General features: G+C 53.8%; 1 protein-coding gene across 1 annotated transcript in view; it reads left to right on the forward strand.

Annotated features, from left to right (window-relative positions):
* Positions 1–14301: 14301 nt before the first annotated feature.
* ST3GAL2 (ST3 beta-galactoside alpha-2,3-sialyltransferase 2) overlaps positions 14302–24891 on the forward strand; it is a 40768-nt gene continuing 30178 nt past the window's right edge. The window contains exon 1 of the mRNA XM_056135948.1: positions 14302–14528. The gene's annotated coding sequence lies outside the window, so the exon portion shown is untranslated. The remainder of the gene's footprint in view (positions 14529–24891) is intronic.

The raw sequence follows: 24891 nt of genomic DNA on the forward strand, positions 1-24891 counted from the left end.
ATCATGAGACGACTGGAATGGGAAGGAATGGGATTGAAGATAGAAGGTCTGCAGCTACACCACCTCCGCTTTGCTGATGACATCGTTCTAATAACACCAAACATCAGCCAAGCGGCACAAATGCTGGCTGACTTTGACCATGAGTGTGGAAAAGTCAGACTACAGCTGAATCTCACAAAGACAATGTTTAAGAGAAACAGTCTCATTCCTGACATTCCATTCGCTCACAACGGAACGACCATCTCTGAATGCCACAGTTATGTGTACCCAGGTCGAGAAGTCAACATGACAAATGACCTGGCATGTGAGTTGCGCAGAAGGAAGAGAGTGGCTTGGAACGCCTTCAAGAGAGTTGAAGAAATAGCTAAGAGGACGAAGAACCTCCAGCTCTGGGCACATCTCTTCGATTCCACTGTTCTTCCTGCATTAACATACACCTCAGAGACCTGGGCCCTACGAAAACAAGATGAGAACGCTATTGGAGTCTCCCAAAGCGGAATTGAAAGCTATACTTGGAGTATCACGTTTCACTCAATGAAAGAAAGAATCTGGAGTTCCGACCTTCATCGATGGTCAAGAATCAGGGACACTGTCTCGTTTGTCAAGGCATCAAAAATCAGATGGCCTGGACACGTAGTGAGATTTGGAGACGACTACTGGACTAGAGCCGTTACCGACTGGATTCCACGGGATGTCAAAAGACCACGTGACCGCCCACCTATGAGATGGTCAGACTTTTTCGTCAAGACCCTGAACGATCGGTTTGAGACTCTTCGTGTTCCTAGAACAAGCAGACACCATTGGGCTACACTAGCACATGACAGGGATGGACGCTGCCCTGGTCTGGGAACTTTGGCCAGTTCTTCAGCTACTCGCCTAGTCTCTGTTGCTCTGAAGGGTTAATCCTCGGGTCAAATGCCTGAGAGTGTTGGAGGTTAGGATAAATGTGACTCCATAGCAAACGTCCGCCAGAATTAACTATTTGGAGAATTTGCTGTTGCTGTCGCTTTTTTGTGTACATGTGTTGTTGGGATGACATCCCGGCTAGTCCTGGCTCTGTACCTCGGGTGACAAAGCAGTGCTGGGATCAAACCCAGGGCCCCGTCATGGAAGGCCACTGAGCCACGTCCCTGGCCTCTGATTCATGCTGTCATTGTTCCCTGGATGCCCCCTTCCGGCAGGGTCTTTGGTCTGTTCACTCTCGCTTCCTCGTGAGTGGAACTGTGCCAGGGACACAGGGACATTGTGGGCGAGTAAAGGAATCTGTTGAGTGAAGCACCAGGAGTATTTCCTGCTCAGCTCCCACTCGCCAGCTTTGTTGCCCAGATCTCTCCCTCTCTTTCTCTCCCTCCCTCTCTCCCTCTCTCTCTTCCTCTTTTCCTCTCTCTCTTCCTCTTCCCCCCCCACCCTCTCTCCCCCTTCACAGGCAGGTCTGCTCCTCCGTCCTCCTCTGCAGCATCTGTTCTTTCTTCTGTCAACCCAGGAGGCCTCCAGGGAAGTGAGGCATGGCCACCCACACCGCAGTTCTCAGCCTCCGAGTGGGAAGCAGGGATGCCGCAGCCACAGCATGACGGAGGCTCCTGGAAAGCTGGGTGCCCCAGGACATTTATTGACTGGAGTAGCAAAGATTCTCAAGAAATCCTCTCCCGGCACTCCCCGCCCAGCGCATTGCTGGGCGTCAAAACCAGAGCTTCACACATGTAAGCACTCTGCCACTGAGCGACATCCCCAGCCCAGGAAATCTGAGGAATGGGAGGTGTGGCCAGCAGCCTTGGCAGCTGTGCTCAGGGGCTGTTCCAGGCTCTGGCTCAGGGTTCACTCCTAGCAATGATCAGGTGACCAATTATGGTATCCAGGATCGAGCAAGGGTCGGGCCATATGCACAGCAAGTGTCTTATCCCTTTACTGTTTCTTCTTTCCTGCGAGAAAAAATGTTAAAGGCCAGGAAAACAGCTCGCAGGATTGGAATATGTGCTTTGCATGCACGAGTCGGGCTCCATCCCAGTACCACATGGTCCCTCCAACCCCTCCGAGCACTGCCAGGTGTAAGTCCTGAGCACTATGCTGAGAGTAGCCCCTGAGCATACTGAATGTGTACAAAAGTCCCCAAATAGATATGTTCTCTCTTTTTTTTTTTTTTGCTTTTTGGGTCACACCCAGCGATGCACAGGGGTTCCTCCTGGCTCTGCACTCAGGAGTTACCCCTGGCAGTGCTCAGGGGACCATATGGGATGCTGGGAATCGAACCTGGGTCGGCCGCGTGCAAGGCAAACACCCTACCCGCTGTGCTATCTCTCCAGCTCCTAGGTATGTTCTCTTGGGGTCAAGCAAGGGATGCGGCTCAGTGGGAGTGTGTGCCATGCATGTATGAGGTCCTGGATTTTCTCCCTAGCGTGCTGTACACATACAGCCTCATACGAATACAGACATTTCTGTTACAGAGTCTAGAAGTTAAAATACAACGTCCTGAAAAGAGACAAATGTTCCTCATTCCACTATGTAAGCAAGCTGCGGTTTCTTCACCTGTAGGAACACAACCGTATTTACCTAACCAGGTTGTTGGGAGGAGTCAATAGTGAAAAACCATCAAAGGCTTAGGCCAGGGCAGACTTCCAACATCCTTGTTAAGTGAACAAACATACAGTGTGGAAATAAATCCAGGCCCGGGGAGTCTTCTTGGAGGAGGTGCCATCTCCAGCACCCTGTGTGACAGGCACGTGGCTGCTGCAGGCAGGAGGAAATCCCTCTGAGAGCCAGAACAAACAGAAAATTGGACCAGGTGAGGGCAGAAAGATAAAGCAGAGGGTAAGCTGCTTGCCTGGCACATAGCTGACCTGGATTCATCCCTCAGCATCCCATGTGGTCCCCATAGTCCCCCAGGAATGATCCCTGAGCACAGAACCAGAAGAAAGCCCTGAGCACTAATGGGTGTGGTCCCCAAACCAAAGGGTGTGGCCCCTTCACTTCAAAGCCTGTCCAGTGCTCTCGCCAGTATATCCCACAGTATTTTCCAAGGAAAAGCAGATGCTAATAAGTGTTCCTACAGGGGCTGGAGCAATAGCACAGCAGGTAGGGCATTTGCCTTGCATGCGGCCGACCCCGGTTCGATTCCCAGCATCCCATATGGTCCCCTGAGCACCGCCAGGAGTGGTTCCTGAGTGCATGAGCCAGTTGTAACCCCTGTGCATTGCCTGGTGTGACCCAAAAAGCAAAAAAACAAAAACAAAAACAAAACAAACAAACAAAAAAGTGTTCCTACAGAAGGGATGTGAGTCCAGTAGACAAAGCTGTCTTTTCTTCCCACAACTTATTTTACTCCTGGGGATGTAACCCAAGCATCAGCTAGACAAGGCAAGACCCTACTAAGCTGCACCCTGCACCCTCCCCCTGACCCTCCCTCCATTTAGTCTTTAATTTGGATTATCTACATTTAGATCACTTTTAATCTTTGATTTTGCAATGCTGTAACAAATGTTCCTCTCGGTAAGGAACTCGAAGCACTTGCAGATGGAATGGTTCAGAGAAGGAAAACTGCCAGCCAGGAGGTGAGTTGGTGTATCACTTGAAGCGGTTACCAAGTAGCTTCTCAGAGACAGATTCCAAGTTAGACTGGCAAGGAACTAGAGAGCTCCTTGCCCACACGCCTGCCAAGACAGTAATCAAACATTTTCTTCTTTGCCAATCTGATAAGTGAAAAAATGATATCTACATTTGATTGTAAAAGGTAAAGGTAAAGGCCCTCCCATTGATCGTCGATTTGCTCGAGCGGGCCCAGTAACGTCTCCATTGGAGACTTTGTTGTTACTGTGTCTGGCATATCGAATACTCTGGTAGCTTGCCGGGCTCTCCGAGAGGGGCGGAGGAATCGAACCTGGGTCGGCCATGTTGGCCGCTTGTAAGGCGAACGCCCTACCGCTGTGCTATCGCTCCAGCAAATTACATTTGATTGTAATTTGCATTTGTTTTATTGAGTGAAATGGTGAGACCTGAGGGGTAAGAGTATGGCTTTACATAGTTAGGGTCTTTGGTTACATCACTGGGACCCCGAAGAAAAAGAGACTGACAGACATAGAGACACAGAGAAAAAGAGCGAGGAGAGAGAAAAGGCTCTAAAAAGAAAAATAACAAGCTTGGAGCTCAGCAAATAGCTCAATGCTTTGCCTTCGAAGACGGGGTTCTATCCCCAGCACGGCAAGGTCTCCTGAGCACTGCTGGCTGTGACCCAAAACAAAACAAAACAAAACAAAAACAAAAACAAAAACAAATGTTGGGGCTGGAGAGATAGTATAGAGGATAGAGTGCTTGCCTTGAATTCTGCCAACCTGGGTTCAATCCCTGGCACCCTATATGATCCCCAAACCCACCATGTGTGATCCCTGAGTACAGAGCCAGAAGTAAGGTCTGAGCACCACCACTGGATATGGGCCAAAACCCTAATGGTAATAAGTATTATTGAAGGTGTTGGAAGATGCTGAAGTTGTTGGAGAAATCGGGATGTTGGGGCACTGTTGGCCACTATAGAGAAGACTATGGTAGTTCCTGGGGCTGCAGTCATAATACAGCAGGGAGGGCACTTGCTTGAATGCGACCAACCTCCCTTCAATCCCCAGCATCCCATACGGTCCCCAAGCACCATCAAGATTCCTGAGCATGCAGAGTCAGGTGTGACCCCTGGGCACCACCAGGTGTGATCCCAAAACAAAAACAAAAAAACAAAGAAGAAGAAGAAGAGGGTAGTTCCTGAAAAAAAAAAATTAAAACAAACAATAAAATTAAAACAGTGGGTTCAAGAGTTAGTGCAGGGGTTAAGGCACTAAGCCAAGGTATCTCTTGAATCTGGCTTAATCCCCAGCATTTACCTACAGTCATCCAAGCACTGCCTAAAGTGATCCCTGAGGGGTTGGAGCAATAGCACAGTGGGTAGGGCATTTGCCTTGCATGCAGCCCACTCGGGTTCAATTCCCAGCATCCCATGTGGTCGCCTGAGCACTGCCCTGCCAGAAGCAATTTCAGAGTGCAAAGCCAGGAGTAACCCCTGAGCCTCCCCGAATGTGACCCAAAAAGCAAAAAAAAAAAAAAAAAAAAAAAATGATCGCATAAGCACAGAGCCAGAAGCAAGCCCTGAGCACCAACAACAAGCTGTTCTACTTTGGGGTACACATCCCCAGTGTACTGAAAGCAGGAACCCCAAGAGAGATTGGTACTCACTCGTGCCTAGCAGCCTCATCCACAACAGCCAAAAGGTGGAAGCGAGCCAAGGGCCCCGCCCGCCAGCAGAAGAATGGAGGAAACTGCTCCGTGCACACAATGGAATATTATTCGGCCCCCAAAAGGAAGGAAATCCCAACACATGCCGCAACATGCATGGACACTGCTGACATTATGCTGTGAAATAAGCCAGATAAAGAGACAAACGCTGCCTCAGAAAACTGACAATGGAAGTCGGAGGCCCAGAGCTGGGGCTGCCTGCCAGGACCGCGGGGAGCCAGCCCCTGGGAACTCCTGCTGAACCCACGCCGGTTCAGTTTTGCAGAATGAGGAGCATTGGCCAAGAGTTGGTGGGAAGAGCAGCGCACAGTTTGGGAGCGATAAAGGCACAAGCAGGTAACTGCAGGGGGTGGCTGAGAGCGTGCCCTGCGGATGCCCAGGCTTACCCCCAGGTCTGTGCTCAGGGCACCCCAGAGGTGTTCAGGGGGCCATACTGGGTGCCAGAGATCAAATGGGGGTGAGTCCCATGCAAAACAAAAGTGGATTGTTTGGGAGGGCACACCTAGCAATGTGGAGGCTATTCCCGATTCTGGGTTGAGGTCACTCCAAGCGGTACTTGGGGAACTATGTGATGCCAAGGACGAAACCTCAGTCTCCCTGTGCAGAGCAGAAGCTCCAGCCCCTCACCCCCTTCTCTGACGCCCCCTCCCCGCCCCCAGGGCCTCTCTTGCACTGGGCAGTTCACTGTGAACATCCTGTGGGCTTTTTGCTTGTTCGTTTTTTTTTTTGTTTGTTTGTTTGGCTACATTGAGAGGCGCTCAGGAGGAGTCCCTGAGTCTGTCTCTTTTGTTGTTGTTGATTTTTGGCCACACCTCCCTGTTCTGGGGTTACTCCTGGCTCTGCACTCAGAAATTACTCCTTGGGGGTGGGGGGAGCAGAGGGAAACTGGGGACATTGGTAGTGGGAAATGTACACTGGTAAAGGAATGGGTGTTGGAACATTATGTACCTGAAACCCAATTGTAAACAACCTGTTAACTGTGTATCTCAATGTGATTCCATTAAAAAAAATATTTTTTTTTTAAATGAAAGAAAAGAAATAACTCCTGGCTGTTGTCCCAGGTAAACCACAAGCAAGGCAAACACCCTACCTGCTGTCCTATCTCTTGGCCTCCAATGCTGTCCTTAAGAATACATTTAGAGGGGCTGGAGCGATAGCACAGAGGGTAGGGCGTTTGCCTTGCCTGCGGCCGACCCGGGTTCGATTCCCAGCATCCCATATGGTTCCCTGAACACCGCCAAGAGTGATTCCTGAGTGCAGAGCCAGGAGTAACCCTTGAGCATCGCTGGGTGTGACTCAAAACGTCAAAAAATAAAGAGTGCACTTAGAGGTGCAAGATGGAGTCAGGATCTCCTTCCCAGTGTGCACTTCAGAGCTTTGAACTCTCTTCCTAGTTCTCAGAGCCAGGTTTGCTTTTTGTTTGTTTGGGGGCCACACCTGGCTATACTCAGTGCTTACTTCTGGCTCTGTGCCCAGAGAGCCCTCCTAGGGTGGGGGTGGTGGGGACCATATGTAGTGCTGAGCATCAAATCTATTCAGCTGTGAGCAAACCTTCCCCAGGCACCATCAGGAGTGATCCCAGGGTAGAGACCCAGGAACAAGCCCTGAGCACCACTGGATGTGGCCCTCCTGGAAAAAGATTCAGGTTTGGGGCACTGGAGAGAGAGTACACAGCACAGTGGGTAGGGCACTTGCCTTGCAAATGGCCATCTCAGATTCGATCTCTGACAACCTATACTGTCTCCCGAGTACCACCAGGAATAATTCCTGAGTGCAGAGCCAGGAGTAACCCCTGAACACCACTGGGTGTGGCCCCAAATACCAAAAACAGCAACAACAGCAATGCTAATTCAGGGTATACGTTTGGCAGTTAGGCAGTTTGAGTGGCAAGTACAGGAAATCATAAGCGGAAGTGGGCGATGCAGTCGATGAAGAGGTCCTGTGGGGTCCGAGGGATAAAGTCTTTCTTTCAGTTCTGACTGTAAACACACATTCTATCTCTCCCTGAACAATCTGCTCACAGAAATGTGGGCGAAGGCTGGAAACTCAGAACGGTTCCATTGACTCCTGCCTGGGGGAAAGTTACCCATCATGCATGACGCAGATGCAGTGAAGCCTAAAGGGGCTGGGGGTGCTCGCAGCGGATTTTAAGAGCAAAGCATGGGGTCACAGTGCATTACTCAGACTCCCCCACCCCCAGCCTGGCACAGGGACACAAATTCGAAGGAAATGAAGCATTCCAGAGTTGATATTAGCCACGGTCCAGTGCCTCCGCTTGGCCACCTGCCCAAGGAACTAAAGAGAACTCAGCCTTTAGCCTCTGGTGTGCAGGGAGTAGCCAGGACTCAAAGCAGATACCCCCGTTGTCAAAGATTCACAAGCAGAGCGTGGAGTGGAGGACTATGGTCCAGGGGGGATAATACGCAGGACCAGAGCAGAGCCCGGGGACTGACACCGCAGCTCAGGCCCGCTGGACATGGCTACCTACAGCCTTGGTGGCTCCTGGCTGTGAGTTCAAAACATGGGTGTACGACGTGATGTGTTTGGTGGCTGAGAACTGCCCTCCCCAGGCCTCCCCAAAAGAGGAACAAAGACAGGGGGACTTAAGGATAGATAGTGAAAATGGCTCTTTTAATACAGAGCTGTTAGCATTACTTATAGAGCATCTGAGGGGGTTCATAGCATAGGTGTGATTGATCATTTACAGAGGTAAAGACTTTTGAAGGAGGCAATTCTCTTGGGAGGATTAATTAAAGGAGACACTCTGTCTCTCAGGGGCTATACAGAGAGATTCACTGAGGGGGCGACAAGCATGATATTGCTTTTCTCTTCCCCTTTAATTGTACATATTAAACAATTAAATTTACTCTGTATTAACACTTGTAGTTATTTGGATAAACACAGTAAGACAAAGAGATAAAGATCCCAAAACTTAGTTCTCTGGGCTCTGAGGGCAAGCAAGCCTTTTACCGTAAATCTCAGATTAAGTCCTCAGGAAGGTTCAGCTTGTCCTTTCCCAGGGGGGGTCCTGTCTCTTAAATCATAATGGCTTATATCAAGACCGAAATTTTACACTTTCCAGACTGTCCCATTTAGATGCTGAGGTAGCTTTGTCACTTGCCCCAGGTCCACCTGAGTCCCATGGAGAGGCCTCCCACTTTTTGGGGTGTTAGGAACTATGGCAACTGGACCTGAGTCAAGTAACTGTAACAGATGCCCAGAAGTAGATATATTCTGAGTCAATCAACTCTCAGATATTAGGAGCACAGCATTAACGCTCTTTCTGTGTTTAAGCAAATAACTTTGCTCTACAGTAAAATATGTAAAGATTATAAGGGAAATAGGAAAACAAGCAATTCACTACAAATGCCAAGTCCAGAGTTGTGTAATTCACACAAATAGGGGGCTCGGCACCCACAGCGGCGGTGGCTCTATCTCTCCCGCCGCCCGCGTTCGGTAGTCTCACCCTTCTCCCACCCCGGAGAGGTCGATGGCGATGGTCAGGCAGAGGAAGGAACGAGGGCCAGGCTGGTAGGTATTAGTCGTAGTTTATTCTGATTCTTTCCTCATCTCTCCTTCTGTCTCTGCCCCCATTCTTCCTCCCCCAGCTACTTCATTCTCCTTCTCCATTCCCCTTCATCCTCCTTCTCTGGAGTCTGGGTTCTGATCCTCTCTGAACTCTCTTCTTCCTTCTCTTCTATCTCTGCCCCCTTTTCCCAATCTACTGTCTCCTTATATCTCCCTCCAAGAGGAATTGGGGAAAACAATTACATAGGTGTGGTCACAATCAATAGGGGTGGAGATCAACAGGGGTAGAAATCTTAGCCTCAGGGAAGACCGCTCCTAGGACAGATCCTTCCTCAGCAGGAGGACCCACCCTAGAGCAGAATCCCATGGGCGTGCCTCTCCTCTCCTTGTCTGACAAGCATATAAAATATAATATAAATCATTTTGTATGGATACAGTATGAAATATCTTAAACTTATAGAATTGCTCTCCTAGGGCCATCTTGATCTCAGACTACGGTGCTCAGGCCAGATAGTCTTTCCCACCCCTAGCAGGATCCTAGTCTTGTCGTTACCTTGGATCATGACAGCATTTGTCCATGATCAAACTCTTAACTTATAGTTAGGCCTGGCCCATTTCGCTGCCAGGGTAGCTCACTGCTTGCCCTGGGTCCATTCAGTCCCTCGTCGGGACCCTGCTTTTGGGGTGTTAGGAACTAAGGGCAACTGAGGCTTAAGTCGAAAAAGCAGATGCCCAGGAGTGAATAATATTCAAGGTCAATCAAATCCTAAGTTACAAAGCATAATGTTAACGGTCTTCCTGTATCTATACAAAAAGGATATTACTTTAAGGTAAACTATTCATAAGGCATAAGGAGAGGAGAAAGGCAATATTTCACTCATACATGGAAAATCGTAGATTTCTGGGAAACTGATCTTACAAATTAACAAAGTCTGATTAAGGGGAAAGCTGATTAACTGGGTGGGAAGGAGAGCATAGGGAAGACTATTTACATGTTTACATGTAAACACAATGGAAGTGGAAGTGCTTCAGGAGCACTGTGATGGGTGTAACCAGATTGATGGGTGTAACCAGATTAATGGGTGTAACCAGATAAAACCTAAGCTTCTTGAAGGACAAAAGCAATGTTACCCAACACAGAGTGACCAGAAGGTTTGACTTATAAGTGATTGACTTGGGGAATTGTAACAATGAGAGGTAAAGCACAAGGAAAATGTTAAAAGATAAACTCAGGGGATTAGGTGCTCATAAAAACACTATAAACTTCTCTGGGTGGAGGAAAAGAGACAATTCACTGATGAAGCCTAAAACTATACTGTACTGTACTGTTCATCAATTTGCTCTAGCGGGCCCAGTAATGTCCCGATAATGAGACTTGTTGTTACTGTGTTTGGCATATTGAATATGTCACGGGTAGCTTGCCAGGCTTTGCCGTGCAGACGAGATACTCTTGGTAGCTTGCCGGGCTCTCCGAGAGGGGCGGAGGAATCAAACTTGGGTTGGCCAGGTTGGCCATATCCAAGGCAAACGCCCTACACGCCACTGCTGGGAATGGGGAAGGAGAAGGGTTAGGGATAGATTTTTTTTTCTTGTCATTTGTTTCTGTTTTTAGGACACACCAGCAATGCTCAATGATTACTTAGGGTGTGTGCGGAGGAAATGGGTTCCAGCAGTGCTCGGGAGCCAAGCGGTGCCAGGGGTAGGACCCCGGCCTCTTACATGTGAAGCTCCAGCCCTTTGAGCTCTCTCCCTGGTCCGGGACAGGTTTTAACCAGTAATAAGTTTTTCAAATAAGCAAGTGGGGTCAACAGTGAACTCAACTCAGAGGTGACTGGGTTTTATTTTATTTTATTGCTGTTTCTTTCTTCTTATTTTTGGGAGGTCTCCCAGGCAGTGCTCAGGAGGCACAAGCCCGCTCCTCTCCTGGTGATTCTCGATGACCCTGACCAGCAGTCAATACAATAGACTGAGGACTTACAGTATTGTTTAGGCTGTGGTGACAGGGCTGACTTGAGTCCCCCTGAATCCCGCAGTGACCTCGTGGGCTACACAGGCCATGTTCACAGGACCATGTGGTGTCGGGGATGGCATAGGGTTGGCCGCCTGCAAGGCAAGTGCCTTAACCCCTGTCCTAGCTCTCTGACCCTAGTATTGTCCCCATTTGCGGTGCCAGGGAGCAAACCTAGGTCTCGTGACACAAGTCAGGCCTTTACCACTGAGCCACCTCCCTGACCTTTAACACTGGGGTTTGTTTGTTTGTTTGGGGGCCACACCTGGTGGTGCCCAGGGATCACTCTTGGCAGTGCTAGAGAGACCATATTCAATGCTTGGGAGGGCAGCGGGGTCATCCACATGCAAGACAAGTATCTAACCCTCTGTACTCTCTCTAGCTTAAAACTAGTGTTTTACTTGTTTTCTGTTAGTTTTGGAGCCACACCTAGCAGTGCTCAGAGCTCAGAGATCATTCCAGGGAGTCTGGGGATCAAACCTAGGTCAGTCACTGCAAGGCAAGTGCTCTCCCCACTGTACTAACTCTCTGGCCCCTAAAATAGTTTTTAAAGGGAAAAGGAGGGAATCAAGAGGGAGATGGAGGTCGTAGTACCAGAAAGGCTAAAACTGACAAAGGCTGGTCAGTGTAAATATTATCAGCGAGCCGTGTCCGAAAGTTAGCTTTTTCTCCTCCCACGCAGGCTGGGAGACGAGGGCCTTGTCCTTTTTGATAATTACATTTCAGAGGAATGGTTTCCAGGCATGTTTTGTTTTTAAAAAAAGTTACTGAACTATGGAGATAGGGACGTATCTTAAAGGGTCAGAGGAAGAGGTCACGTTGGCAAGCTTTCCCATTGGCAAATGTTCCACGGAAGAGCAGGCAGGGCCTTATCTCTCATTGGCGGCTAGAACAGATAACACGTTGACCTAGCAGCCTGGAACTTTCTCAGGCAGCCGGTCAAAGAGGGTTAGGGTGATGTGGCCTGAACTTGTTAGAAACCATGTTCTTGTGGGAGCAGGAAATGGCTCAAAGGGCTGGAGCACACACACTCTGCATAAGGGAGCCCCATTCGCTCGCCATGAACACTACCAGGAGCGACCCCTTAGCGGTGAGCTGGGAGCAGCCCCTACTCACCACTGGATGTGGCACAAAATCCAGAAAAAAAACGGTAACCAGCCCAACTATATTGTGATACTTGAGTCTTTTTTTTTTCTTTTTGGGCCACACCCGGTGATGCTCAGGGACCTTGGGGGACCACATGGGGTGCTGGGAATCGAACCCGGGTCGACTGTGTGCAAGGCAAACGCCCTACATGCTGTGCTATTGCTCCAGCCCCAATACTTGAGTCTTTTTAATGTGGGGGAGGATGTAAATGAAGTAATTCACGTTAAATTGTATGTTTTGTTGGTGATTTTTGGTTTGGGGTCAGATCTAGCTGTGCTCAGGGGATCATTCACCTTGGGTCTTGGGGGACCATATGTGGTTCTGGGGAGTCATGCTCACTCTCACCAAGGAACCTGGAAGAAAGGCAAAGTCTCAAGCCCATCCAGGAGTTGATGGGATGGAAACCAGGGATGTATGTGAACTAACTCTCCAGGCACTCTGGTGTGGTATCGGGTTTGAGACCCAACAGCCTGCAATGCTTTTTCCTGCCATACCACTATCCCAGAGGGATGGAAGCTTAGATGATGAAATTGATGGATCTGGATCTTCCTGAAGAGTTTGAGCAGGGTTGGAAGTTGGTGGAAGAGATGAGAGGACGCATAAATGTCTGCGGGGTGTGGGGGTGTGCCCTGGCAGACGAGGACTGATGAAAGCAATCAGCCTCAATCTCCAGGCAGATCCAGGTTCTTGTCTGTAGGTTGTGGAATAGTATTTCTGGAGAAGAGCTGGACGGATGTCTGAAAGGACTGGAGTGCATGGTTGTTTTTTTTAATTGCTGGAATCCTGGCAATGCATGATGTCCCTCCTGCCACTGGGAGCAGTCCCCTGAACAATTCTAGGTGTGACCTGAAAACTTAAAAAAGAAAGGAAAAAGAGAAGACAAGTGCTTTAAGAAGCTGATTTTATAGGTTATGTTCTTCCAAGCTGCCTCAGTTAGTAGGGAGCTGTCAACAAGGCATTTTTTTTGGAGGAAGAATATCAAACTTATTGGTGCTCAGGATTTACTCCTACAAGCATGGGGTTGGGAGAGGGACAATCAGGGGATTGAATCAGGGTCCACAACGTGCAAGGCAAGAGCCCAAGTCAGTTTTCTTGCCCCCAATATTTTTGACTGTCTCTCTAAGCATTTGCTAAGGCTTTTCACATTAACATTTATTTATTTATTTATTTATTAGCCACACTGGGCGGTGCTCAGGGTTTACTCCTGACTCTGCACTCAAGGATACGCCTGTCGGGGATGGAAATTGAACCTGGGGGGCTGGAGCGACAGCACAGTGGGCAGGGCGTTTGCCTTGCACGCGAGCTGTCCAGGGTTCGATTCCCAGCATCCCACAGAATCCCCCAGCACCACCAGGAGTGATTCCTGAGTGGAGAGCCAGGAGTAACCCCTGTGCATCGCTGAGTGCACAAAAAGCAAAACCAAACAACAACAACAAAAAACCCTCAAAAAAACAAAAAATCCAACCTGGCTCGACCGCGTGACAAGGCAAGCTCTTTACCCGCTGTACTGCCACTCGGGGCCCCCAATTTGTTAAGGCTTTTTTTTCTTTTTTAATGTCTCTAAACTTTTCTTGGCTTTCACGGCTCCTTCAGAAACGTGTTTCAAATGTGTGCACTTTACCCAGAACTGGTGAGCAGACGCTACGAATATCTAAGGGGAAGAGAAGGAGGCTTGAAATGAGCCTGAAATTTGCTGGCGGTGCCTAAGTGGGCAAGCAAGCTAGGAAAAGCACAGCCAACCCAGCGCCGTTTTCCCAGGTGGGGCAAAGCCCGCGCCCGCGTAGCCCGGTGCGCTCGCTGCCACCACCACGAGGGCACAGCTGCTCGCGGAGCCGGGGCGTGACTGACGCTCGCCTCCCCGCACTGCTCGCGGGGAGCACGCGTCGGGAGGAACCCAGGGCGCGGCTCGCGCCGGAGGCGTCCCTCCAGCCGGGCTCCGCTGCAGGAGCCACAGCCCCTGCGGGGCACCGCGGGCTCGGTTCGCATCCCCCCGGGGAGCGCTAGTCGTGAATTCTGGGCCGGGCCCACCGCGGACTCCACCGCTTCTATTTCAGTCGCCGGGAGCCCGGCTTTCTGGGAAAGGAGATTTCCTCTCCCCGCACCCCTCCCGCGCGATAGACCCCCTCCCGCGACTGAGCCCCGGCCGAACTACAGAGCCCATCCTCCCTGGGGCTCGAGCGCGCTGCCTTCTGGGATATGTAGTCCTGAGCGCGGAGTATCCCGAGCAGCCCAGCGCCGGATGGACTCCAAATCCCAGGTTGCACCGCGCGCGCGGGGCGGAGGGCGGGGGGAGCCGGAGAGGATGTGAGTGGGGAGGGGGCACCCGCCCCCCTCCCCCCACCTTCCCTTCTAGCCGGGCTGGGGTGGGGGGAGGGGCCGTGCTCCGGCGGCGGCGGCGGCGGCGGCGGCGCTCGGGGCGGGCAGGGCCGGCAAGGGCGGGACTGGCCCTCTGCGGGCGGACGGGGGAGCCGCGGAGCTAACGGGTCCGGACGCCGGCGGCGCCAGCGGCTTTCTGCACGGGCGGAGGCGGCGGCAGCGGCGGCGAGTATGGCCCGCGCGGACCCCGGCGCAGACTGAGGTGCGCGGGCTGGAGGAGGGCGGGCGGAATGCGGGGCGCTCGGGGCCCCTCGCTGCACCGAGTCCGGTGCGCCGGGCGATCGGGCTCGGCCCAGGAGGCCCAGACCCGCCAGGTCCATCCCGGCAACTTCCCCGGAGTCGGGGCGCGTGGGGGCGGGGGTCCGCTTGCCTTGGCCTCAGTCCCCGGCCCCGCCTGGTGCTTCTGCACCTCAGACCCGTCCCAGTCCCCCGGGAGAGTGTGTTCCCCACTCCGGGGACAGCGGCCGCCCGGGCTTGGCAGTTCCACAGCCCACCCCGCACCCCCGGGCCGGGGCATCCCTTCCACCTCGCCCCTGGCCCGCGCTTCTTGGCCAGAGGTTGTCGTTGCATCCCGTGCGTCTCCCTCCTCTCTTCCCTCACCTGGCGCTGCCCCCTCACCACCCCCAACGACGAACGACCCAGTTCTCTTGCATCGGACCCAATAGCTTTACCTCCTCTTTTCCTTTGTGGGGAAACTGAGGCATGGCCCAAGCCAGGAACTTGGCCGGCGCTGAGGCACTGACCCGCACCCCTGCCTGGCCTGGGGAGAACCCGCCGGTTCCTGCCTTCCTGCCTTCCGCGGTGCCTCGGACCAAACTTCCCAGCCCCTTGGCCGGCCGCAGCTCAGGACTGGGCTGGTTTCAGACTCCCCTCAGCTCGGCGCCACTCCAGCCCTCCCCTCTCCTCTTTCAGACCCTCTTCTGGTCTGCTCTGCGGTGCCATCACACACCCCTCAGCCGGTTGCCCAAGGTAGCTGTGGATTTCTCCTCCCTGCCAACTGCATGCATCTCCCATCTTGAGAGCTGCAGTGAGCACCGTCGGAGGGGGACTTGGGGTGGGGGGCATTAGGACGGAGGAAGAGGGACTGGCCGCCCCTTTGGACAGAGCTGCTAAAGGTGGTTTTGGGGAGGGTGGGGGTAGAGGGTGCTGGGCACTTTGGGCCTAGCAGAGCCGTTGCTGGGGGGTTCCCTAGCCAGGACCTCTCACTCTCACTTTCTAGAAGCTGATAGCTCCTTCCTCTTTCTGTGCCTCTGGAGATCCTGCCCCTCTGAGATGGAGGGAACCTCTCTACTTTGATGCATGTGGCAACCTAAGATGAATCTGTGGATCCCAGCAGACTCTTGGGAGGGAAGGGTGTATGCTGGGGGTGTGGATGGGGGAAGGCACCGGGTCTGGTGTGTGTGTGTGTGTGTGTGTGTGTGTGTTGGCAACGACGACGAAGGCTGGGAGTGTCTCAAGTTTTCTTGGTGAGTTCAGGTTTGCAAGGAAGAGTCAGCAGAGGCTTGCGTAGTTCAACGTTTTGTTCCCGCATCTTCCTGGAGCAGAGTTCTCTTTGGGTCTATCCGTCCTAAACTGATCCCCAGCTTCCCTGCCGGTGGGAAGAGGGAGATGGGGAGAAAGGGAGGACCTCTGAGCCGCTGGGGAGTTCCTTGGGGTCCAGAAGGAGCAGTCTTGATCCACACCAGATGGCTTCCTGCTTCAGCAACCCCCTCTTCCCTCCCCCTGGACTGGGGCCGGCTGCCTTTAACCTTGTAACTTGAGAATGGAGTTAGGGAGGCCAGTGGGGTAACGTCTGGGTGTGTGTTTATGTCTCTATCTCTGTGAGCCGGCCTGCCAGGGGCCTTGGGGAGTGACCCTGCCTGGAAGTGTATTATTGTCACTGGCTCTGGCTCTGGCTCAGGGCCCCCTGGGGACTCTCAGAGTCCAAACCTCAGATAGGGCCAGTTCCATCTGGGCAGAGTCCCGGGAACGGTTCCGTCAAACCAAGCTTCTGAGTGAGGCACCTCAGGCCTGCGCCCGCCCGACTCTGAAGTGGTGGGGTGGGGGGTGGCTTTCTCAGAACAAGGTTCCTCTTTCACTAGTCACCACGACAAGACCAGATCCCATGGGTGGGGTGGGGTGGGGTCTGGGGAACGGAGTCCCGGACTGTGTCCTGCCGCCATGCTGGCCGGGCTGCCCTTGCTGTGTGTCGTGGGTGCCCGTTGCATCGCTGAAGTTTCTCCAGTATGTGTGTCCTCATTTCTGGAACGCCAGCACCCCACTCCTTGGCACACAGCAGGCCTCCAAGGAGAGTGTGAGCTGAAAAAGGAGGATCTTAGAGCAAAAGGTCGCAGGCGAGAGCCGGTACCCTTGACCAGAGGCCGTGGAAAGCAGCTGCGGACTGGGACCCACTCCCAGAATTTTCTGATTCAGTTGTCTGGGCTTGGTCGAGCGTGTGCCTTCCTGCCCAGCTCCTTGGGGAGAACTTTGAGAGTCTCTGCTGGTGCCTCTGGGCCAATCCAGAGGTGGATATCATTGCAGCTTCGGGGATCATCCAGTGCTGGAGAGCAGACGGGGCCAGCTGCAGGCAAGGTGCGCGTCTTATTCCTTAAAGTGCCTCTCCACCCAGATCTAAAAGCTTCTAGCAGCATAGGCATTTGCCTGACCTCCTGCCGACCCAAATCCTGGGCAACCTGTCTGGCCCCCTGAGCACTTCCATATGTTGCTTCTGTGCAGTCAGATACTGCTAGGTATGACCAAATCCCCTCCCCCACCATTTTATTTATTTACACTGTAACACTGTCACACTGTTGTAGGTAGTTCATTGATTTGCTCCAGTGGGCGCCAGTAATGTCTCCATCCTGAGACTTGTTACTGTGTTTGGCATATCAAATACTCCAGGGGGAGCTTGCCAGGCTCTACTGTGCGGGCGGGATACTCTCGGTAGCTTGCCGGGCTCTCCAAGAGGGACAGAGGAATCGAGCCCGGGTTGGCCGTGTTCAAGGCAAATGTCCTACCCGCTGTGCTATCGCTCCAGCCCATTTTATTTATTAAAAAAATTATTGTTTGTTTTTGGGCCACACCCAGTGCTGTTTAGGGATCACTCCCGGCCGTACTTGGGGGACCCTATGTGGTGCTGAGGATCGACCCAGGTTGAGCTTCATGCAAGGCAAGTGCCCTACCCTGCAGCCCCTCCAGCATTTTTTTTCTCCAAGAATGGTATTGCTAAAGTCTTTTTTTAATTTAATTTTTTTTTTGGGGATCACACCGACAATGCACAGGGGTTATTCTGGCTTTGTACTCAGGAATTATTTTTGGTGGTGCTAGGGGGACCATATGGGATGCTGAGAATCGAAATCGAACCTGGGTTGGCCACGTGCAAGGTAAACGCCTTACCCGCTGTACTATCACTCCAGCCCCAGTATTGCTAAAGTCCTTTTTTTTTTTTTAATGAATCACTGTGAGGTACAATTACAGGCTTAAAAACTTTTCATGCTTATGTTTCAGTCATACAATGATCTAGTACCCATCCCTCCACCAGTGCCCATTCTCCACCACCAATGTTCCCAGTGTCCCTCCTCCCACCCCATCCCCCACCCCCCCTCTGTGGCAGACTTTCCCTTTTATTCTCTCTCTCTCCCTTTGGGTGTTATGGTTTGCAATACAGGCATTAAGTGGCCATCGTGTTCGGTCTATAGTTTATCTTGGCTGAAGTCTCAGAGCAACTTGCGTTCACCTGCGTCCTCTCCTCTCAGCAATTCCAGGCTTGCCTTGGGCTCTCCTGGTTTGGCCCGTGCATTTTCATCCTGTCCAGTGTTGGACGGGTCAGTGGGACTTAGATTGTGGTGACAGATCTCACATCCCTACTGTCCCCACAGAGCAGATGGCTGCCCTGCGGTTATTCAAACCAAGGCCCCCCCAAAGCCGGACATTTAAGAACTGTGGGTTCTTCACAAGAGGGAAGCTGCTTGGGTGTGTGGTAGTGGGCACCCTTTGCCCTGGGCCCAGCTCTCAGAGCCTCCGGGCTGCGGTGCCCCACCAACTGAAGCCCTGCCACAGTTGCCCCGCAGACAGGCTGCCTGGGAAACACTTAGGACTTCAGGAAACCAGGAAGAATCTTTTTCCCTGTTGGGGTTTCTCTGTGCGGAGCATTTCCCACCGGTTGTTTTTCAGTCCCAAGGGGAGGCTTTGTAAGGCAGCTGGAGATGAGGGGGGTCACTCGGGCACCGAGAGAGACACCGCAGGGCACCTGGCAGGCCCTGGGCTCCGGGCTCCAGTCCTGCCTGGGGCAGCTGCTGCAGCAGACTCTTGGCGCTGGAATCCTGCTGCTCTCTCCCAGCGCTCCTGCCCACGCTGCTGTGAGGGAGGCTCGCCCATGACCATGCCTCCGTTCCTCACGGGCCATCAGCCACGCTGTGTAATAGACGAACACACCCACGGGACTTAGGCGACACTCCGGGACCAGCCAGCCCGTGAGTGGAGATGCGGGGACTCGAACTCAGGCCTTCCTGGTGGCTCACACTCTGTGTCTTTGGTCACGTCACAGGGTTGTCTTGAGCAGCAGACCTGGGGTTGCCCTTTGGGGTGGTCTGCCCCAGAGCCTGAGCCTGGCACTGTGCAGGAGACAAGGACAGAGTTTTTTTGTCCTGTGAGAGAAGAGAGAAACAGAACAAAGCGGAAGTCCTGAGCACCGCTGGGTGTGGCTCAAAACCCAAAAATGAATAAATAAAAATGAAGGAAGTGGAAGGCCTCTCTGTAGGGGCCTGGGGAGGGCTCGGGGCCAGGTAGGGTTTGGACCTGTGAGCTGAAGAGGGGGTGCCCACAGCAGGTTCAGCAAGCGGCCGTCACGGCCACTGAGGGAGTTTTCCCTGAGGGCTGGAACACGGGAGATGTGTTTCCAGAAAAGCGAGGAAAAGGTCCTGTTTGGTTTCAAACAACAATTGGACCAACTGTGGCCGGGAGGGAGGCTGTGCTCGGGAGGGAGGCTGTGCTCGCTCCCAGGATCAGGGGAATGACTCAGGACCTATGTCCCCTTCTGTGTCTATTCGTAGATTGTGGTGCCCAGAGCCAGCCCCTCCGGGATACCACTGCTAACCACATCTGCTTAGTAGTTTGGTTACGACAGCTTGGGACGCCCGTCCCAGAGACAGAGTGCCAGATCGGGCTATACTTTGGTCCCTTAGCCCAAGAAGAGCTGATGGTTGGTGTCCTTCCTGTCTCCCACCCTCCGGGTGGTTCTCACAAGTTCAAGCCCCCAGAAGAAGAGACGGATGTTGTATAAGATCAGTCCCAGGGCTGGAGTAATAGCACAGTAGGTAGGGTGTTTGCCTTGCACGCGGCCGACCTGGGTTCGATTCGCAGCCTCCCCATATGGTCCCCCGAGCACTGCCAGAAGTAATTCCTGAGTGCCTGAGCCAGGAGTAATCTCTGAGCATCGCTGGGTAAGACCCAAAAGCAAAAAGAAAAAAGTCCCCGAGAGGTGCCAGGCAAGGCCTTGAATTGGCAGGTGGCAGAGAGAGCCCTTGGTCCTGACAGGTTCCCGAGCAGGCAGAGGGCAGCGGAGGAAGGGCCATGTCAGAGGGGACAGAGGCCAGAGGGAGGACACCGGATCCTCGCCAGGGCCCAGGGCAGGAGGCTGGAACTTGGCAGGGGATGTGGAAAAGACGGGGCTGATCGGAGAGCGATTGTGAAAGTAGATTGCGCTGCCATTGGCTGGGGCCTGGTGTTTCAGCATTGGGGGCGTCCTCCAAGCCCATGAGGCAGTGAGGAGGAAGAGGAAGTGTTCGCAGGAGATGCTGGGTTCTGGGTGCAGGCAGGATGCGGACCAGCCTCGGGACCATGGTGAGCACCTAGCGCGGCCTGTGTGTGGCCCCCACTCCCGTCCCCACGCTCCTTGCCCCCAGGGCACCGGGGACTGTGTGACCCTCCCGTGTGGCTCACTTCCTCCTTGGGTAACTACAACCTGGCTGGGGCCTCTTCCTTCCCTACCCTGTGCTCGGTGTCCCTGCTCCGCCATCCCCAAATGCCCATCCACCTGAAGTTTGGCCCTGAGAACGGGCCTGGGGGCTTTGGAGCCCTGGACTCGCTCCTTGGGACACTTGTCTCTTGCCAGCCCTTCCTTGCCGGCCATCACAGACATGTCCAAGCGATGCTCGGGCTGGAGGGGGTCTGAGCCAGCCGTTCTCCAGGGAAGCTCTGTTCTCTAGCTGGCAGTGCTGTGGTCACTAGGGACACCTGGCAGGTGTCCCTAACCAGCCGCTCCAGAGTGCTTCTAGGTGCCTATTTAGGAATCATTACTGTAATTATAACCCGTTGTTGTCAACCCATCTTCACAGCGCTGCTGCCTCACTCTCCCCAGGCTCAGGGGCAGGCTGGGCTCTGGGCTTTCCCAGCTTCTGGGAAACCCGGGGCGGGCCCCCAGGAGCTCCGCTGACACTTGTCTCTGCAGGGTCGCAGCAGGGGAGAGTATCTATCCGCCTGCAGTGGAGAGGGCTGTTGTCCTCCAATCCAGTTGCAGAGGCTCTGGAGGTGGTGCAGAGAGTGGGATCGCGTGCTTTGCATGGGGGAGCCCCCAGTCTGATCCCCAGCCCCGAATGGTCCTCTGAGTACAGTCAGGAGTGCCTGCCTCCCCCCAGCCCCACGGGGGAAAAAAAAAGAGCTGGCTGTTGGTATTGAAATATATGTGCTATTCTGCCATCTGTGAATGTCATGTTTACTACCATGTACAGTAAGGTCAGCCAGGAACCAGGGGAATCCAGAGAAAACTGTAACTTTGCTTGGATACCATTGCTAAATTTTGTTTAGTAGTAATATTTAAGGGCCAGAGAGACAGCCCCGGGGTCGAGGCACTTGCCTTGCCTGCAGCCAACCCTAGTGATTCCTGATACGGCAGATGCCCCAGCACAGGGCTGGGATTGGCCCCTGAGCATGGCAGGGTGCCAGACCTTCCCCGGGAAAGGGAATGTTAAAACCAAATGTAGGGGCCCGGGGAGAGGGCAGAGGGTTCCAGTGGCTGGTGCACAGGCTTTGCTTGTGGGAGCCCGGGTTTGATCCCCAGCACCGGTAATGGCTGCCTCTCTCTCAAAATGAAACTGAGTTTTGGGGGCTGAAGCGATAGCATAGCGGGTAGGGCATTTGCCTTGCACATGGTCGACCCGGGTTCATTCCCAGAATCCCATATGGTCCCCCGAGCTCTGCCAGGAGTAATTCCTGAGATTCCTGAGTGCAGAACTCTGGAGTAAACCCTGAGCATCACCGGATGTGACCCCAAAAAGCAAAAAGACAACAAAAAAAGGAGTTTCTGTGTGAGATGTTGGGAACTTCTCTTCAGATGAGGAAGCCGGAGGAGGGAAGTGATTCAGCTGAGCTGCTGTTGCAGCCATGGGGGTGGAGGGAACCCACTGTAGTTCATGGGGCCCCATTGGGCTGCCGGCTGTGGCCTCCCCACTTCCTCCTTCGCTGCACCCCCTCACTGCCCTCCTGCTGCCATTGCAGTACTGGGGACCCTAAGGTGTGGGGCCCAAACCCAGAGAGTACTAAGCACAGCCCTCACCCCACTCTGCAGACAGCAGCGTCCTACCCCCTGGTGCCTGCAGACAGTGAGGCTTCACCACCCATCCCTGCGGCCATCCCAGGGAGAGAAGCTGCACACGCTTAGCAAACAGCTAATTGGTCTGCAGGGAGCTGCTCCGGCCAGGGAAAATCAACAAGTCATTTGTGTGGCCAAGGGAATGCGTTGGGCTCGGTGGGGAGTGAGGATGATTGCAGGAAGAGGCTCTGGGGAGAAATGGGGGGATCCAGGGATCCAGCGCCCACTTGTCTCCTCCCCCCCTTCCTCCCTGATGTCCGTGGGCCCCACGGGTGGTTCACGTGAGGCAGGAAGGAGAAAGATGGTCACTTTCTCCCCACCCGCCTCTGCCAACCGGGATGCAGGGTTACCGGGTTCTTGTTCCTCCTCGCAGAAAGGAGCTTCAGAAGTAGACAGGCAGTGAAGTAAAACAGATTTTATTTGGAGGTTTTGAAGGGAAGGAGGGAGACAGAGTGAGAGAGTGGAGAGTCAAGTGCTCAAGAGAGAACCTGGGCTTCTCCAAGGGCGGAGAGAGCCCCTACACACTTCCCAGCCTTAGACGTGATAGCATGAAAGTCCACATCTCAAGAGGGGAGATGCGGTGACACATGTGCTCGGCTACCTGGGCGCAAGCAGCACATGGGTTCGGGTAGCCAACATGCTGGCTTCCTTTGTTCAAGGTGGCCTTTCTAGGGTTTCTCCAACCTGCCCCCAAGTGGGGCTTCTACCCAAGTAAAAGTCCCGTTGCTAAGGAGGTTACCAGGGGGGTGGGGCGTGGTGATGGTCTTCTCTGAAATTCCTTTCCTGGCCTTTTGTTTTTGCTGGAGCTTCTCTGGCTCTGTTGCTGGCGCCTGCTGAATGTCTGTCTTATCAGACCTTAGTTCCTGTTTTCTGCGAGGTTGGCCTTTTGCGACTTCAGAGCTATTACTCCCCAGGAAATTTGCTGCCACCACCTGGGGAGGGGGCCTTCCCTATCTATCTGCCTGCCCACATCTCTCCCCTCCCTTGGCCCTCCTCCTGGGGCTTCCTTGGGGTCTGGGAGGGTGAGCCACACTCACCCCGGCCCTGAGAGTAAGTGGGCCCCTCCAGCCCCTCCCAGGAGCAGCTCAGGGCAGCCGGCCGGACATGGTGTTCTGATAGCGCTGGGAGCAGGGCTGCCGGGAGGAAGTGAATCCCCGGGGGGGGGGGGGGGGGGGACTGTGTGCTAAGGCCTTGGGCCGGCGGGTCCGCCAGATGGTTGGGGACCGGGTGGGCCCCTGTGGGAAGCAGAGGTCTCTGGGCACTGCACTCCTGTCTCCTCGCAGCTCTCAGCTCTCGGCTCTCGGAGAGGCAGGCTGCCTCTTCTGCCCTATCCTGCCTCTCCCCTCTCCTGCCCCTCCCTTCCTCTGGCTGCCAGGGCCCCCAGTACCAGGGGTGGGGGATGGAGAGAGGATCTGGGTGGGCCTGCCGGCCGGAAGGGCCAGTGTTAGTCCCAAACCGGAAGGGCCAGCGTTAGTCCCAAACCGGAAGCTGCCCGGTCAGGGGAACAACTTGGGTGGGGGGTTGGGGTCATACCCAAGGAATGCTTCCTGTGCTGAGAAGCAGCAGTGCAGTGACTGTGACCTCTGACCCCTGGGGGCATTGCTGGGTACCTGAGCCACCCCCAGACCTGCAGAGGGCTTCTTTGATCCCTGACGCCCCTGCAGTTCTGACCCTCTCCCGCTGTCACAGGTGGTGCTCTGTAGCCGACTGGCCTGGTTAGCCAGAGGGACGTGGGTTTGGGAGCAGCTTGTTTGGTCCCAGGCTGGTTGGGCACAGGCGGTTCTGTGTGTCTTCCCCACCCACGAGGCCTGGGGGCTCTGTGTGACCCAGGCTCACTGCCACCAGCTCTGGGCCGTCGAACCTTCCTCTGTGACCGTGATGTCGGTGGGCCCCAAGGGTGACTTATGTGAAGCGGGGAGGAGAAAGACGGTCACTTTCTTCCCATCCGCCTCTGCCATCCGGGACCCAGGGTTAGGGGGTTCTTGTCTCACCTTGTAGAAAGGAATTTCAGGAGTACTTTCAGGAGCAGTGAAATGACACAGCTTTTATTTGGAGGTTTTGAAGGTGGGGAGGGGGAAGGAGGGAGAGGGAGAGAGAGAGGGCTTCAGCATTAGACAGGAAAGCATGAAAGTACACATCTCAAGAGGGGAGATGCGGGCACCACTTGTGCTTGGCCACGTGGGCACATGGACTTGGGCGGCGTATGAGGTGTGCCCCTCCTTTGTTCAAGGTGGCCTTTATAGGGTATCAGGATGTCTTGGTCTGGAATGTTCTGAAGTCTTCTCTGGGCTGAATCACTAAAGTTAATTGGATTAAGGGAGAGGTCTGAGGGTATTTGAGGAATTTCCTTTGTGGGTAGGGTTCCAGTCTCCTCAGGTTCCAGTTGCTGGCCCAAGGGGCTGGTCTTATCAGGCCTCAGTTCCTGTTTTCTGCAAGGTTGGCTTTCACAACTTCAGGGCTATTACTTCCCAGGAAATTTACTGGGCAGGGGGGCCGTCCCTCTCTGCCTGCCTGCCTATATCAACCTCAGCATCTGAAAGGGCAGAAAAGGCAGAACAGGCAGGAATTTGCTAATTTGCTCTCGGGTCTGGCCTGAGGGGTGCCGCGCCTATGGGAAGAGAGTGTCCCAGAGTCCAGGCGTCCAGGCCGTCCAGACCGACCTTCCTCCTCGCCTGCTTAGTGGCCCTCGAGAGTGGCAGCCTAGCCAGTGGGCATCTCTGCAGCCAGGGGAGCCAACCCGACCCCCAGGGCCTCTGCCCTGAGCTCTGGCATCGAACCTGTGCAGGCCTGCCGCTGGGTCCATGCCTCCATCCCCATGCTGGGGTCATATTCCCAAGGGTTCTGTTCCTTTCTGCTCTCAGCCTCCTGCTCCCTCAGGTTCTGCTTTAGCTGGAGATCCTAGCCAGGTGCCAGAGGGCTGGGTCAGCGGCACTCATCGGAGGGGTGTGGGCGCTTGCTGCGCCGGGCACGGAGGAGCAGAGGGAGAGGGGCTGGAACT

The sequence above is a fragment of the Sorex fumeus genome, unplaced genomic scaffold (assembly GCF_029834395.1).
Source record: "Sorex fumeus unplaced genomic scaffold, SorFum_2.1 ptg000122l, whole genome shotgun sequence".
Taxonomy (NCBI): domain Eukaryota; kingdom Metazoa; phylum Chordata; class Mammalia; order Eulipotyphla; family Soricidae; genus Sorex; species Sorex fumeus.